At 39.9% G+C, this 17,086-nt stretch overlaps 1 protein-coding gene across 4 annotated transcripts in view; it reads right to left on the bottom strand.

The window, feature by feature from the left end:
- The window catches only part of AMPH (amphiphysin), a 234,236-nt gene that overhangs the window by 18,546 nt on the left and 198,604 nt on the right, over positions 1–17,086 (bottom strand). The gene's annotated exons all lie outside the window — the stretch shown is intronic.

Here is a 17,086-nt window from a genome sequence, read left to right on the forward strand (position 1 = left end):
TGGCTCTTACTCTCTGATGTGATTAGGATTAGCTATTTTTTCCTTGTTGAATACATTCTACGCAGTTCGGCCTCTTAAGCTAGGAAAGCCCTCATACTGCAAACATGAAGTATTACACTCAGAAAACAGAAAAGGACAATGAAGAGTACCTCCCAGTGGGCATCAGAAACTGGAGATGAAGAACACGGACCACACACCTACACTTATAACAAAGTAGTTTTAAAAATGTTTCTTTGGGAGGCCGAGGCAGGTGGATCACCAGGTCAAGAGATCGAGACCATCCTGGTCAACATGGTGAAACCCCGTCTCTACTAAAAATACAAAAAATTAGCTGGGCATGGTGGCGCAAGCCTGTAATCCCAGCTACTCTGGAGGCTGAGGCAGGAGAATTGCCTGAACCCAGGAGGCAGAGGGTGCAGTGAGCCGAGATCGTGCCATTGCACTCCAACCTGGGTAACAAGAGCAAAACTCCATCTCAAAAAAAAAGTTTCTTCTGGCTCAAAGGTACAGGTAACTGTTTAAATAAAAATACCTGTTACAGAATACATACAGTACATTTTTCTACAAGATAATATTTTTATTTGGGAATGAAAAAGAAATGTTAACAGCTACACTACTCATCATATGCCCAAGTACTACTGACGTCCTTAGGAATTTATTTCCCTCTCTTATGAGAATCTCCTATTACGAAGATATGGCTCTCCACACAGGGTGGGCAATATTTTAAACTGCAATCCCTAGCCATGATACATTTCTTTCTTCCTGCCCTGCCATGAAAGTACATGTGATATGGCTTGGCTCTGTGTCTCCACCCAAATCTCATCTTATAGCTCCCATAATTCCTTTGTGTCTTGGGAGGGACCCAGTGGGAGATGATTAAATCATGGGGGCAGGTTTTTCCTGTGCTGTTCTCATGATGGTGAAATCAAATCTCTCACCAAATTAGACGGTTTTACAAATAGAAGTTTCCCTGCACAAGCTCTCTTTTGCCTGCTGCCATCCACGTAAGATGTGACATGCTCCTCTTTGCCTTCCACCATAATTGTGAGTCCTCCCCAGCCATGTGGAACTGTAAGTCCAATAAACCTCTTTCTTTTGCAAATTGCCCAGTCTCAGGTATGTCTTTATCAGCAGCATGAAAACAAACAAATACAATATGTGTTCACAAAAGTAATCCTTTCTCATGAATTGTAACAAATACTTAAAGTGAATTATAAATGTTGATCATTACTGAAGTGGGGTAGCACATGCATGAGGATTTATGTTTTGGCAGATGGCTGAAAATTCCTATAATAAAAAGTTTATTTTAAAATCAAATAGAATTTCATTTCTTCTTTTAAATAAGCACTGACCTTTTTATGGATGCTACCATTACTGTTGGCAAGACAGTAGAATCAGAACATAAATTGTTAGGGCGTCTTAATCCCAAGAAGGACGAGGAGCGATTGCTCACATTAACAGAATTTCTCTAGGATACTAAGGACCTAGTAAACTTTATTCCATGTTAAAAACTGTACTGAAAGACAATGTGCATAAAATAAACTAGGAGCTAAAATGTAGAAAACAGGTTGTGTCATCATTCTAAGCCTGTTCTTTCCATCTGTCTGTAAAATCCTATCTACAAATATCCCACTAATTTCAACAGCTTGGAAGCAGATGGACTCTTATCTACATGCAGACAGTATGGACAAACAGAGCAGCAGATACCACCACTCCACACACATGCAACAGAGGCACTGCTACAGATGAAAAAGCAGACATAGCAGACAGGATGTTATTTCATGGGCTACTCTCCCAAGTGATGATGCATAAATCCTTTTATACAGATATGTCCCAAGTACATATTATTACTAATTGGCTTTCAATCTCAATTGAACTGATACTGTATCTCTGGAAGAGGATATTTTTCCATGACCTATAAATGGTGTTGCCACAGGTAATTTTTTAAATTCGTTCCATACAAACATGTTTACTATTAACCTGTAATTTATCTCTAGATATCTATCAATCTTGTTGTATAAGATTTTATCATCACTAAATATAGATGTTACCACCTTTTCTTTGCTAGATCATTTAAGCAGGCAATGAAACTTGACTCCTATCTTTTGCCATATACAAAAATTAAATAAAAATGGATTAAAGACTTAAATCTAAGGCTTCAAACTACCAAACTACCAAAAGGAAACATTGGGAAAACTCTCTAGGATACTGGAATGGGCAAAGATTTCTTGAGTAATACACCAAAAGCACAGACATGCAAAGCAAAGATGGACAAATGTCAAGTTAAAAAGCTTCTGCACTGCCAAGGGAACAGTCAACAAAGGCAACCTGCAGAATGGGGGAAAATGTTTGTGAACTACCCTTCTGACTAGGGATTAATAACCAAAATACATAAGGAGCTCAAACAACTCTACAGGAAAAAATATCTCATAACCCAATTAAAAAATGGGCAAAAGTTATGCATACACATTTCTCAAAAGACATAAATGGCAAACAAGTATGTGAAAAGGTGCTCAACATCATTGATCATCAGAGAAATGCAAATTAGAACTACAGTGAGATCTCATCTCACCACAGTTAAAATGGCTTTGATCCAAAAGACAGGAAATGCTGGCAAGGAAGTAGAGAAAAAAGAAACCTTGTATCCTGTTGGCGGAAATGTAAATTAGTGCAACTATTATGGTGAACAGTTTGGAGATCCCTCAAAGAAACAAACAGACAAAAAGTAGCCCTACCACATGATCCAGCAATCCCACTGCTGGGTATACACCCAAAAGAAAGAAAATCAACATATCCAAGAGGTTCCTGCCCTCCCATGTTTGCTGCAGCACTAGTCACAATATCAAAGATTTGGAGGTAACCTAAGTGTCCATCAACAGATGAATAGATACAGAAAATGTGTACCTATACACAATGGAGTACTATTCAGCCATAGAAAAGAATGAGATCTTGTCATTTGCAACAACATGGATGGAACTGGAGATCATTTTGTTAAGGGAAAAAAGCTAGGCACAGAAAGACAAACTGTGAGTGTTCTTACTTATTTGTAGGTTGCTACAAGTTAAAACAATTGGATTCATAGAGATAGAGTAGAAAGAAGGATGGTTACCAGAGGCTGGGAGGGGTAGTGAGGCAGTATGGGGGAGGGAGGATGGTTAATGGACACAAAACATAGTTAGAAGGAATAAATAAGATTTAGTATTTTATAACACAAACAGGGTCAACAATAACATTGTACATTTTAAAATAAAAGAATATGATTGGATTGTAACGTGAAAAAAGGATAAATGCTTGAGATGATAGACATATTTACCCTGATGTAGTTCTTACACATTGTATATCTGTATCAGAATATCACATGTAACTCATAAATACATACACCTCCTATGTACCCACAAGTTAAACATAAAATAATACACAAGCATTATTAGCTGCTGTGACACCAACCACCAGCAGGTAGCGGCCAAGGGCTCTGCCTGACACCTCTGACGTTCCTTACCTTAAGAGGAGCAAGTAAATACCTCAGCCTCAGCACATCAGCAGGTTCCTTGATTTCTGTCACATAAATAAGAACTGCAGCACGCAGAAAGTGGATTTGAAGAACGATAAATGAAAATCAGGAAAATACTGAAATGAACAATTCTGGCCAAGGCAAGGTGCTAAGGAATTGGCACTTTATAGAGAAGCCAAACAATTTGAATTATCTACTTGGAAAACATAAACAATGAACACTCCTGCACCCTATTCTGAGTCCATTAGTAATGAGTTCCAATTTCTCCACCTGCTGTTTACTTAACATTTGATTTTACAGAGCTTAAAAACGTTACATAAACGGAGAAGGATCGTCCACTATCTGTTTATCCTCATGGCTTTCTGTTTCTGACACTGGCCTGATAATCAGGGGTGCCTCAATCATCCCTTTATGTCTGGAATCTGGTCCAGATCTTTTGCTCTTACCAAAATATTTCCAATGCCTATTTACTGACTGCAAAAATAAAACATTAAAAAAACAATGGAAAACAAGAACCCTTTTGTTCAGATTAGGTGTTAGCTGTAGATAAAATCAAGAAAAGAGTGAAAAGGTTTTCACTAATGAAAGTTGTCCCCCTTATTATTATTGTTATTATCATACATTTCAATTTGTAGATCCATAAAAGAAAAAAAAAGAACATTTTCTACGCTCTGCTTGCTTCAGTACATGTTATACCAGCTGGGAAAAACCACAATGATAAATGGCTGCTATTTGCTTTTTAAAAAATGTTGCCCAGGAAGACCAGAGGTCTGAAACTGCTGAAAGTATTTCAAGTCTTTCATACCTAGTGCTATCAAATTTTTCTCTTCACTCTAAATGATAAACACAAGTATCCTATTTTCTACCCAAACTGTACTATCTCTTGGTCAAATATGTTTATGGGGAAACCACCATTGCAAAGAGAAACTAAAGAAGTTCTCCCTGTGGCTGGGTGTGGTGGCTCACACCTGTAATTCCAGCACTTTGGGAGGCTGAGGTGGGTGGATCAAAAAGTCAGGAGTTTGAGACCAGCCTGACCAACATGGTGAAACCCTGTCTCTACTAAAACTACAAAAAATTCACCAGGTGTGGTGTGCACACCTGTAATCCTAGCTACTCAGGAGGCTGGGGGAGGGGAATCACTTGAACCTGGGAGGCAGAGGTTGCAGTGAGCTGAGATCAAGATCATGCCACTGCACTCCAGCCTGGGCATCAGACTGAGACTCCATCTGAAAAAAGGAAAAAAAAATTCTCCTTGACCTCGGGCACATATTTACCATATCCATAAGGTCTATGAGGTACAGAAACCAGTATTGCTAACCTGGCTGTTCATCATACAGAAATCAGAGTGACCAGCGCAGAATCTTCTGGAGAGAGTAGGTGGTGGCTCTCTGCACCATACATACCTCCTTGCTTTCTAACCTTCTGCCTCAGTCTGCCTTGGTGGAAAGCCATGTAATTATGGCATTCATGCCAGGATCCCCTAAACACCAGTTAAATTTGCCTTAGCAAAATTTTCTGGAAATGTAATGACATGAAGGCAATGCAACAACAGCCTAGGGTATCAGTCATGTAACATAGGGAAACACAGCTAGCTGGGTGACAGAAACTAGCTGGTACAGCTATGAGATGGTGCCGCGAAAGCGGGTCAACAAGGACCAAGACCCCCAAATATGTCAGAGAAGTGGTAAGCTGAAGAGAACTTGTGGTCTGAGGTTTGTGTCATGCATTCATATATTCATTCACTCGTTTATTTACTTATTTGCTTGTTTTCTTGGGCAGTTTAGCTCTGAACAATGCCTGAAAAGTAGTTTGCCAATCATGCAACTGGCCTGGATGAGACAAGTGAAGATACTTTGATTGTTATTCTGCCCAGCATGAAATTCCACACTTATTTATAAAGTACATTATTGTAACTGACCATAGACATTTTTCTAATAAAACAAAAAAATTTTCTAATAGATTTTAAAATAATGAAAGAAATAATTTATGGTAACATTTTTGATATATTTAGTTGTATTCATTTTCTAATCATACAAAGGTTTATTTACTTTACAAAACATGAGTCGTGTTTCCTAGAAAAAACAATAACAAATCAGTGGATATAATACTATATTGCTTATTCTATTTAGCAAATTATTTAACAGTTCTATTAGCATTAAACGCTAATTTGTTTCATGTTTGTTTGTTTGTTTATTTTGAGACAGAGTCTCACTCTGTCCCCCAGGCTAAAGAGCAGTGGTACGATCTTGGCTCACTGCAACCTCCTCCTCGCAGGTTCAAGCGATTCTCTTGCCTCAGCCTCCCAGATAGCTGAGTCTACAGGCACATGCCACCACACCAGGGTAATTTTTTATTTTTAGTAGAGATGTAGTTTCACCATCTTGGCCAGGCTGGTCTCAAACTCCTGATCTCAGATGATCTGCCTGCCTCAGCCTCCCAAAGTGCTGAAATTACAGGCATGAGCCACCATGCCCAGCCTGGTTTGATTTTTTAATGTTACTCTAACACTGTGAGAAAGATCTTTGGTTTGTAACCCAACAATTAGTTAGGTTACACATTTAAGTAATTTAAATACTAAACACTGCTCTCTTTATTTCTCCATGATGTCTCCATTGAAGATGTTTTGGGGTTTCTGCTCAACATTATATTTCAAAAAAAACAAAAATTTTCAAAAACGTAGAATCGTACAATGAACATCCAAGTGCCTACCATCTAGGATCTTCAACAGACATATAACCACATTCGCTTTTTCACAAGTCTTCCCATCTATCCACCTTGAGTCATTGTTCAGTCAATTGCAATATATCTTCACAAAATGCTTTTTAGGGATTCTGTGGAAAGCCTCTAGCCCCTTATGTATTAGTAATGTCTTTCTGCTGCTTTCCTACATGACCAGCTATGGACGTGGTGTAGAATTACTATACTGTTTCTTTGTGCTCAAAATCTGTAGGTTGTTCTAATAGCTTCTGACCTTTGGTGTTGACATGGATAAGTCACACAAAAATGTAATTGTTGTTCTTTTGTAGTGCTTTCTTATTTCCGATCTAGATGCTTGCAGAAGATTTTTTTAAACTTTGAACTCAAGTATTTAAAACAATACGTTTCAATGTTAAGTCTCTCGCCATTAAGTTTGCTTTTTGTTGGTGATTTCTTATGAACCACATGCAGGAATTCCATCAACTAGGAAAACTTCAGCTCGAGCATGTTTTCTTCTTTTATACTGGCCACTGCTGTTTCTGTAACATTCTCATAGTCTCTTCTTCAGGATGAACGTCTACCCATGAGCTTTATCTTCCCTCTTTGGCCCCTAAATCCATCACCTTTGCTTCTGCTTCTCTTTATGTGTTGGGAAAACTCCTCCAGCTTTTCCTCATCTCACTAAATCAATTATCTATAGTGTTGCTTCTAGTCTTTACCACTTCTCATTCAAATTTCAATTCTAATATTACATTTCCTCCCCCTAAAACCTTTTCTCACGTTACTGAGTTCCCTTTTAATCCACCTTACAAAGTGACTTTTTCTTCCCAATGTTGTTGCCTTCTCATCTCACCCTTCATCTTCTGTTTCACCTGTCAAGGTCATCTTGAATTTTACTAACAAAAGGAAGGCGATTTTTAAATTTTGTCTGGTAATGTTGTATGTCTGGTAATTTTTGTTAATGCTGCATGTTCTCTAAAGAAACTATTAATTCTAGCATGCAATCATTTTTTTATTTTGTATTGCTCTATAGGTCTTTGGTAATTTAAGTTTTCTGAAATCAGGAGAAATCTCTCTAGGCTTGATGTTTACAGTAGACGTGGAAATGGTCTCTTTGTTCAATTTTACTCTCTGGGGTCTCTCGGATGTCCTTTTCAGAACAGGAACTGGAGAGGGATTTATCATCTTTACATAGAATCACCTGTTAAATATACGTGTCAAAAGATAAACTGTGTGAGAGTTCGTAGCAGGCCCCAGATGGCCTGAATGCTTCAGGAAGGAATCCCCTACTCATGGCAGGGTAGATGCAAGCTGCCTTCTATCGAGGGTGGAGATGGATGACACCCTCACGTATTTTCCTTTGCCTGACTCAGCTATTATGCCTCAAGGATCCATTTGTGTTTGTTTTATTAAAAATTCTCTTCAGTTAAGCTAACATTCCTAGAATATACTTTTGAAATTTTGACTTTCTTTTTCAAATATGCAAGTTTTTTTTCTTAAAGGAAAAGAGTAAAATCATTACAATTAAAAAAAAAACCCTGATAATAGTCAATCTGATCTTTTGTGTGATTTTTAAGTGTTTTCAGCTTTCTCGTAAATCTTTATTTACACATCCCAATGATAAATTTCATTAAAAAAATACCTCAAGGGCTTTTGTGTTTTTTTGTTTTTCCAAGATGGCTGACTGGAGGCGTCAGATGCCAGTTCTCTTCAGAAAGAGGATCGAAGGTACAGGTGTGTGGCCATGATCTGAATGGAAAGCTGAGAGAAGAAAGCCAGGATCTGTTGGAGTTCCCGTGGTGTAGAAAAGGGAAGTTACAAGACTCTGGTAGAGACCAACCCCTAAGGAACTTAGAGTTCTGCAGAAAGGGTAGGTGGGGGTGCTTCTCTGCTCCTCACCTTTCCATGCCCAACTGCTGACCACCAAATTGTCAGAGTCCCTCTGCCCTTATGACCTTGGGCAATGCTGTCAGTGGCAATCTGAGAACTTCCTGAGGACAGCAGCAGTGACCCTCCTCTCAGGACAGTGCACTCACACTCCTCTCAGGGCTGCACTAAAACGGTAGGTGCCATACCAGCTGTGTACCCAGTGTAGGTCACTGCCTGCATGAGGAACTTCAGTCTTTGTGCAGCTTGTCACCCGATCCCCCGCAAACATACTCCAGAACCTACTATGACTTGGCAATGATAGGAAGCTGATAGAGAGGACTCTGGGAAGCTGTGGGCACTCCAGAAAGCTAGCCCTTGGCACAGGCCACCCCAAGGGAAGGGGGAATATGGCCTGCCAAATACCCCTTGGAACAAAGGAAATGCAGACATGGTACTGATTTCTGAAAGGGGCAGCAGCAGTGGCTGGGAAAGATTGAGAAGGGGCCATTTCCCACTTCCCCCAGCCGCCATTGTAGGTGCAGAACTGATTTCTGAAAGGGGCAGGCAGCAGCAGTGGCTGGGAAAGATTGAGAAGGGGCCATTTCCCACTTCCCCCAGCCGCCATTGTAGGTGCAGAACTGATTTCTGAAAGGGGCAGGCAGAAGCAGTGGCTGGGAAAGATTGAGAAGGGGCCATTTCCCACTTCCCCCAGCCGCCATTGTAGGTGCAGAACTGATTTCTGAAAGGGGCAGCAGCAGTGGCTGGGAAAGATTGAGAAGGGGCCATTTCCCACTTCCCCCAGCCGCCATTGTAGGTGCAGAACTGATTTTGTCTGCTGCGGCTGATGCAAGTACACTTGGAGACAGCCTTTCTGGTGCATTTTCAGGTCTGTCTGAAGATTGTTGGCATTTTAATGAAAATACAGCCTTTTCTTCAGAATCCATTTTAAAGAAAAGCCCAAGAGGCAGCTAGAGTCTCCAGATCATCATCATAGCCCCAAATAGAAGATGACTGAACTGTGACACACGCTGGTGACCTGAAAATCCCTTTGCATGAACTATATTTAAAATAATGCGGGTCATAAATTTCCTTCAGTGTGACTAGAGGGGCAAGCTCTCGCATGGTACTCCGAGTCCCTAGTAGCATTCCTTTCAAGGTGGCACTTGGTATTGCAAATTTCATTTGACACATCTGTGCGCTTCCTTTCTAATAAAGGAATTTAGTGGTATCCCCTCGCAACCTTCAGCTCAGTCATCTTTTTCAATCTGCTCTCCTGGTATTGCCTGCAGTCCTATCATGAACCCTCAGCAGCCGGGTCCTAGGGCAGCTCAACCACAGGGAGCACTGTTGCCATGGCAATGTCTGTCAGAACTAGCTCCGTAACTTTCTTTCAAAATTAAAGTCTTCTACAGAGATCTCAAAGTTAATGAATTTGGGGTTAATTTGGCCTTTAAGTTTGTATCAGCATATCCAATAATAATACAGATCAGTTTTTAAAGATTTAATTAGTGATTTATCTGCAACATGTACAGGACAAGTGGACGGGAAAAGGAGACTTATCTTTTAATCCAAATGTACATACCATGCATGGTTCTCTCTCAGAGATGGGAAGATGAGCACGTACAAGTTTTTGGAGCAGCCACTGTGGACAGTTTCAATGCAGATTGCAAATAGTTTGTTAAAGCGGTTGCTTACGGAAGACACCCTTACAGCGCAGCAAGCATTTTCCCACGCCTGGTACGCCATCTTTGAATAATGCGTAAGTGCCTACTGTTACTGCTCAAACTGCCTTTTCCTAAGCAGGCCCAGGCTCAGACTGGCAGAGAGCAGAGGGAAGGCTGCCAAACACCCAGAGACTAGACTGAGAAACAGTGATTTGCAAATCACCTGAATGTCATCACACCTTGTTGGCAAAACTCCCAAACCTGACCCTGTCAAGCACAACATACATCTCACTGTGCAACCTGGGACCGACCAGATGGCAGTGTGGGCCTGAAGCTTGAGGAGGGGTAGGCAGCTGAAAGTCGCACTTGGAAGGCCTGACTGCCAACCTTTGAGTTCACAGCCTTTGAATTGACCGTGGCAGTAGTAAGTAAAAGCCTATCCACAATGGTATGTCATCCTGATGGCCTAGCAAACAGAGGCTGGAGAGCAGTCATAAGCACAGGGTGCTCTTGCTATGAGAACTTTGAAAGTCTATTTTTTAAAGTAATAAATTATAGATTTGGGGAAGCAGGAAGAGGTTATCAGATATAACCTTCTTAAAGGAGGAATAAGGAAACTGGCACAGCGGGTAAAATGATTTCCCCAAGGCCACCTCATTGGTTGGTCAGGGAGTCAGTTCTCCATATTCCTAATTCAAGGTCTTCCCAATACATCCCCTTTGAAATTGCAGCCAAAGTCGGGGATTGGGACACACATTGCCTCTGAGAAGCTCAGGTTGAGGCTTCACAGAGCTTCTGTTTCATTTCAACTCCTCAGCCACAAGCCAGGAACACCCATCAAGTCTAAGCATTCATTATTGGAAGTCTTCATGTCAGCTTGAACCCTAAGTTGTGACCCTAACAGCTTTAGTTAGATGTGATATGAAATATGTTAACACGTTTTTATAAAACCTGCTCTTTTTAAAAGTACATCTGGAGTAGTCGGGAGATGGACAGCTATGGATTAAAATACCAGGATTTCAATCACATGTTACGACTTTCTAGGTGTGCGATCTTGGTTAATCAATTAATCTCTGTGTTTGTTTTCCGAATCTGCAAAATGGGGGTCCTGATGCCTAAATAATCCTGTATCACGGGAGTGCTGTGAGAGAATGCATGTACATGCTGGTGCTCCCTACCATCTCCGATCACAGCATGGCCTCCTTTGTTGTAACTGACTCTCTTGGTCATAGTCCCTTTCACTTTAGGGCACATACGACAGTCCTCAAAGACAGTATTTGAGCTGCTTGAGCACCGATGCTGGAACACGAGGCAACTTGCCAGGGAAAAGGAAGGGACCGCTGATCTCAAATCAAGCACTTTTTCCTGATCATATTTAGGGTTCCAGCTCATCTCCATGGAGCACTAATGAGGAGGGATTCACGCAAAGGCCTTTCTACCCTAGTGGTGAGGGGATGGACAAAACAGGAACAAGCAAGAAGTGGACGAGAACTCAACACACATGGTCTAGAGGGTTTGGTTCCATATTATCCATGGACTAAACGCATCTCAGCACTCACTGTTAGGGGGAGAGGGGTGAGCCAGTAAGTAGAACGCATCTGTAAGGCTTTTGTAGGTCTAAATTCTGATTTCTGGGGTAGGACTGGGCTTGATATTGGGGTGAGACTTTATTGTCTCAATAGAGTTGTCTTTAACTTCTGAATGGTTCTGGTCTCACATAGGCTACCTAATTGTGTTGATGGCCAGGAATGGTTTCAGCGAGGGATTATGAATTGGGCCCAATATGTGTTCAGAAGAGAGAATATGAATTTTTTATCCTGAAGTCAATAACAACCGGTCATGTTAAAGATATCAAGCTAAAGCTCTAGATTTACTATGTGACAAAAAGCATACACCAAGGAAGACACAAAACCATCTTATCATCATGTATTCTATGTCCATTGATATCAGCTCTCTAAAGAAATCCATAGACCCAGACAGCAGATTGGCAGCTACCAAGGGCCCGGGCAGGGGAAGATGGTGGTCACTGCTTAATGGCTTTGAGGCTGTCATTTGAGGTGATGAAAATGTGTTTGGAATGAGACAGAGGTGATGATTGTACAGCACTGTGAATGTACTAAGTGCCACTTAATTGTTCACTTTAAAATGGTTAATTTTATTTCATGTGAATTTCACCTCAGAAGAAAAATGCATGTTAAAAGCAATACTTTTGTATTGTGCATCTATGACCTGTCTATCAGTGTGTGTCTGTGACCTAAAAATGGCTCCTCAATAGTGGAAGAACAAGCTGAATTCTGAGTTCATGTTCACATATATTTATAACAACGCTTTGAATAAACATAATATTTTAAAAGTCTCACTTGTTCCTGTTTGAGATGGGGTGTTGGAAATCACACCTCAGAAGGCAGGGAAGATGGTGTGTGTGTACTACTACCAGCAGTTGGTAGGTGGTTAATGAATACCTAATATCAGCCATATCTCAAAACAGCAGTGGCTCCAAATTCCAGAGAGGTCCACCAGCAAACCCAGATCACCCTGCTCTGTGAGGTGGGGGATGGTGATCACCGTGTTGTTACTTTCACTTTATTCTTGGCTATCTTGATCTCTTCCCTATGACTTCCTACAAAGACAGAGAGAAAGATCTAGGTTCAGCTACTTGTATCGGATTTGGAGATCATCTGTCCATCTTTTCCCTTCTACAATCACATTGAAGGAGGACGCAGGTGAGAAGGCACTGCCAGTTCTCTGAATACGCACATCTCCTGGGCAATGTAGATAGAAACATTCCCTATTCATTCACTGAGTATGAAGGCGCCTAGAAAACGGAGAGTCTTCTTAGAAAGGACAAAAAATTTTGATGGGACACAACTTATTCAGGAATCACAGGAAATTTGTGTTGACGGAGACCTAAACATGGCCTGGGTCCCTTGCCGTTTCTGACTGAGGCAACACAGGAAGAGGGGGCTATTATCCTTTGTCTCTGCTGCTTTCTCCTCCCCAGAGTAATTTCACCTGCTTCTGCTTATTTGCTCCTCACTAACTTTTCATGATAATGACGACAATAATGATAGCACCAACTGTCATTGACTAATCACCTCTGCGTGACAGATGCTGAAACTGGTAACATGTATTATTTCTAAGCCCTTACAGGAAACTTTTAAGGTGATTATTATTAACTCCATTTTATATTTGAGGCAAGTGGGGCTTAGCTGTCACAGAGCTACTGTGGGACAGATGAAAAAACTGACATTGCTTTTGATCATAATAACTGGCTTGTTTTTCCTAAATATAAGAAAGCCAAAGTATCTGAATTAAAAAAAAAAAAAGACAAAAATAACCACATAAATATTTATACTTTAAGAAATCAAACTGTAGACCCTTTAAGGACCCCAAAACGATAGCATCAATTAACTAATAAATGACTCAGAATTTAATGGTCATATATTATACACTCAGCTGTGTACTTGGTATCATGAGCGAGAAAGAAACAGAGAAACTTGTTTAGCTTTAGGGCCACTGAAAATGTAACTCTTTGCTAATGGGAATACAGTCAAACTCAGAAAACAACCAATTCTATGATTGTTTTTCTAAGAAAAGTAAATAGGAACATCCATCTCCAAGATTCTCGTAAAAAACAGAAAAAACATAGAATCCGTATGTTTCTTGACATCTTAAAGCACACTTCAGTGTGAGCACTTGGCGTTGGAAGTCATTCTATGTTAATAAGGCCAGAGAGTAATTCAAACTTCCTGGCTTCCTCTGGTCTTCAGTGTCTTCCTCTGATGTACTGGGAGATCACATCTAGAGGCACAGGGAAAACGCTAGCTCTCATGTTTACTCTGCAAAAGGAGAAAACCCAAATGCTGTTTCCCAGAAGGACACCTCACACCTCAGCCTCTGTGCATCTAACCACCAATCTGTGGAAACTAGGAGGCAGGAGCCGCATCTATTTATCGCATCCCTGTATTCTCCAGATCCAGAGCACAGCCTGACAGCTACGGAAGACTCAAATGTATCTGTCGACTGAGTGAAAAAGGAAGTGAGTACACAGACAGAAATATTCCTAGCAAGATGAAGCTGATAAACGATAGCCTGGCAATTGTGATATGTATATATCTGGTGGTTTAAATTGGTCTCAACAATTTAGTTGTAAAATTTAAAAAAATCAAAACACAGCAAAAAACAAAGTAGTCCCCCAAATAATGGGTCAATAATGTTTCATATTCCAGGATTCCCCAACAATTCTGAAAACATCTTTACATGTCTGAAAACATGTCTTCCTTACATGTATATGTTTTATAAACTATGGTAACTCTAAATTTAATTACATGGCATTATTTTGGGAAAAAAATAGGCAAAAAAGAACACTGATGTAATTCCCATCATTTAAGCAAAATATAGGTACTGACCGAAATTTAGAGAAAATTAGAAGGGACCTCTAGAAGAAAATGGAATAAATGTGAGTAAAATTTAATTTTCTGCAAAAAAATCTAAACACAATTAACTGTAACCAAAGACTGCATTATGAATTGGCTCTGTGCTCATCTTTACCTGCTTTTCAACCTAATTCTGTGACATATATTGAAATAAATATTGAAATCACATTGAAATCTTTTTTTTTTTTTTTTTTGAGACAGAGTCTTGCTCTGTTGCCCTGGCCAGAGTGCAATGGCACGATCTCAGCTCACTGTAACCCACCTCCCGGGTTCAAGCGCTTCTCCTGCCTCAGCCTCCCAAGTAGCTGGGATTACAGGCACCCACCATCATGCCTGGCTAATTTTTGTATTTTTATTGAGATGGGATTTCACCATGTTGGCCAGGCTGGTCTTAAACTCCTGTCCTCAGGTGATCCACCTGTGTCAGTCTCCCAAAGTGCTGGGATTACAGGCATAAGCCACAGAACCCGGCTCAAAATCATTTTTTTCTAACAAATATTTTCATTACTTACATACATAGAAACATCTGGAAAAGTAAAAATGACAGTGTTGATTTTTTAAATGAATCCTGCAGACATACTAGTAACATTTGATGTTGTGAAAAACTGAAGACAATACTAACTCTACGAGAAATAAAACAACAAACAAAAATGTAGTAATTAAACTTTTCTTAAAAGCCCCAGGTTTCTTTGGGAAACACTATTAAAATTTCCCATGTTTGAATTTATATTTGCCTCTTAAAAAAATAAAAAAGAACAATCACAAACATCATCTCAGATGAAATGCATTCTGTCAAAACCTGAACTAATATATGGTGACATTTCAGCAGTGAAAAGGATTACCTCAAAAGGTCATGTCAACTCAGTCCTGACTGATGACAACCACAGTCAGCTGGTTAATTAATGCTAGGGACACAATGTGGAGTTTTGTTTTTACAATTTAATATAACACATCTAGAAACCTAACAGACCTTTCTTCAGAGAAATATAACCCTAATATTATATTAGATTATTATGACCAGAGGGAAGAAGCTATAAATCTACTTTTGGAAACAAAAATACATTTTATCTGACTCTATTCTCCTAAGGAGAAAGGAAAATGAGGGGAAGTATCGATTTCATCGAAGTATGTCCATGTTAAAAACACAGAAGGCAGCCACTATGGATGAATACAGGCAAACCGAACTGCCGTGAACTGCCTCCTCTTAGTTAACAATGTTACTAGGACTTTTCAGTCCATATGGAGAAATAAACTTGAATTTTTTTTCTCCATGGAAAGCGTGGATCACACTGTGAGCTCTGCACCTATTATCCTTGCATCACCTGTGGGTCTCAGGAGGTGCCTGAATCCTTCATAAGACTGTAAATTGTCTTATATTTTACAGGGAATCAAATTTTTTTATTCTTTACAGTTCACCTATAAGCTTTAGGAGAAAAGATGTTTTCAGAATGAAGCATTCTTCCAAATAGCTGCTTACCCAATATGAAGGAAGCTGGTTTGAGTGATGGTTGGTGTCTTTGCCACAGGGTGTTGAATATTTTTCATATTACCCTTAGTTTAAACGATCATCAAATATATGCATATATGTATTAGCTATTACATAGTAGGTACTTAAATAATTGGTGACCACTAATATTGTCCACTGGAAAAGCATAAATCTGGATTCTGAAACAAACCAAAAGCCTATTTAGATGAGTTTGTTGCAGTGAGGATGGGTGTAAGAAGTATATGAACATGGCACTCTTGGGGGGGATCATAGAGAATCAACGACATTCAGCCTGTATCGAACACCTTAGCTTGTCTGTTCCACAACTCCCATCTATTGCACAACAGCAAATGCTGTCCCCGCTCAAACACGTGGGCATGACAGTATTAAGCCTTACACTGAATAGTCTTGGGCATAAAATCAATGGACTAGTTTGAAAACACTGGTGAAGATGAAGTCTGTGCTGCTGTTCAGAATAGGGACTTGATGAGAGCTCTTCAGAATTGAAACGATTTCCCTCGATGCCTAGATCGATACCTGGCATCATCCATATTCCTTTAAAAATCAATTATCTTCTTAATTACAACAGTAGTCAAAAAATAAACTATTTTTCCCTTCCTTTGTTATTGAAATAATCTTAATGCTAGGGTGAGTAGACAAGATCACCATCAGGCACCAAATGAAAAAGCACTATCTGCACGGACTTGCTGAAATCTCCAGTGAATCTGGGAGCAACCACGGACCCAGCACTCCCTGGTCTAAAGTCCCTGCAAGCAGTGCCCCTGGGAGAGATTCAGTCCAGCTTTAAGTGTTTTCCATTACTATCTTGCACTATTATTTTTCTATTTGATTAATAAACTGTTGATGTCACAGGTGACCTACCATTTTCCTTGTAAAATGACTCAAGGCACCAACAAATGAAGTTGGCTCATTTCTCTAGGTATCGAATCTAGGGAATGTTATTTTTGGTAATAGAGAAATTGGTTTTCCTATTTGTACAGTCTATGAAGGCTGGAAATGGTTCTCTGATTAAAACTGTTGGAAGACATTTTTCTGCATTTCATAAATAAATGACTTTTCACTCACCATGGGTATTCTGAACTCTACACTTTCATAGGTATTACAATGTCCAGTTCTACCTGGCACATATCAAAGCTCATCCTAGTTTGCGATGTGGTGTTCTTTATGGCTGCATGTATCAAGGTAAGAGCAGGTTTCCAGGCAGAAAAATGGATCTCCATCTGAGTACAAAAACAACCTCAGTGTCCATATTATTGTAAGAGCCATCAGCAAACTTAATTGTGAGCAAATGATGGTGCATATAAGAATCCTTATAAATTCCCAGAGTTGTGATATGGGATTTCAACACCTCACTAGACCCTAACCAACCTACAAAACTACTACTGTAAGTAATCAATAT

This window comes from Callithrix jacchus, chromosome 11 (genome assembly GCF_049354715.1).
Source record: "Callithrix jacchus isolate 240 chromosome 11, calJac240_pri, whole genome shotgun sequence".
Classification (NCBI taxonomy): domain Eukaryota; kingdom Metazoa; phylum Chordata; class Mammalia; order Primates; family Cebidae; genus Callithrix; species Callithrix jacchus.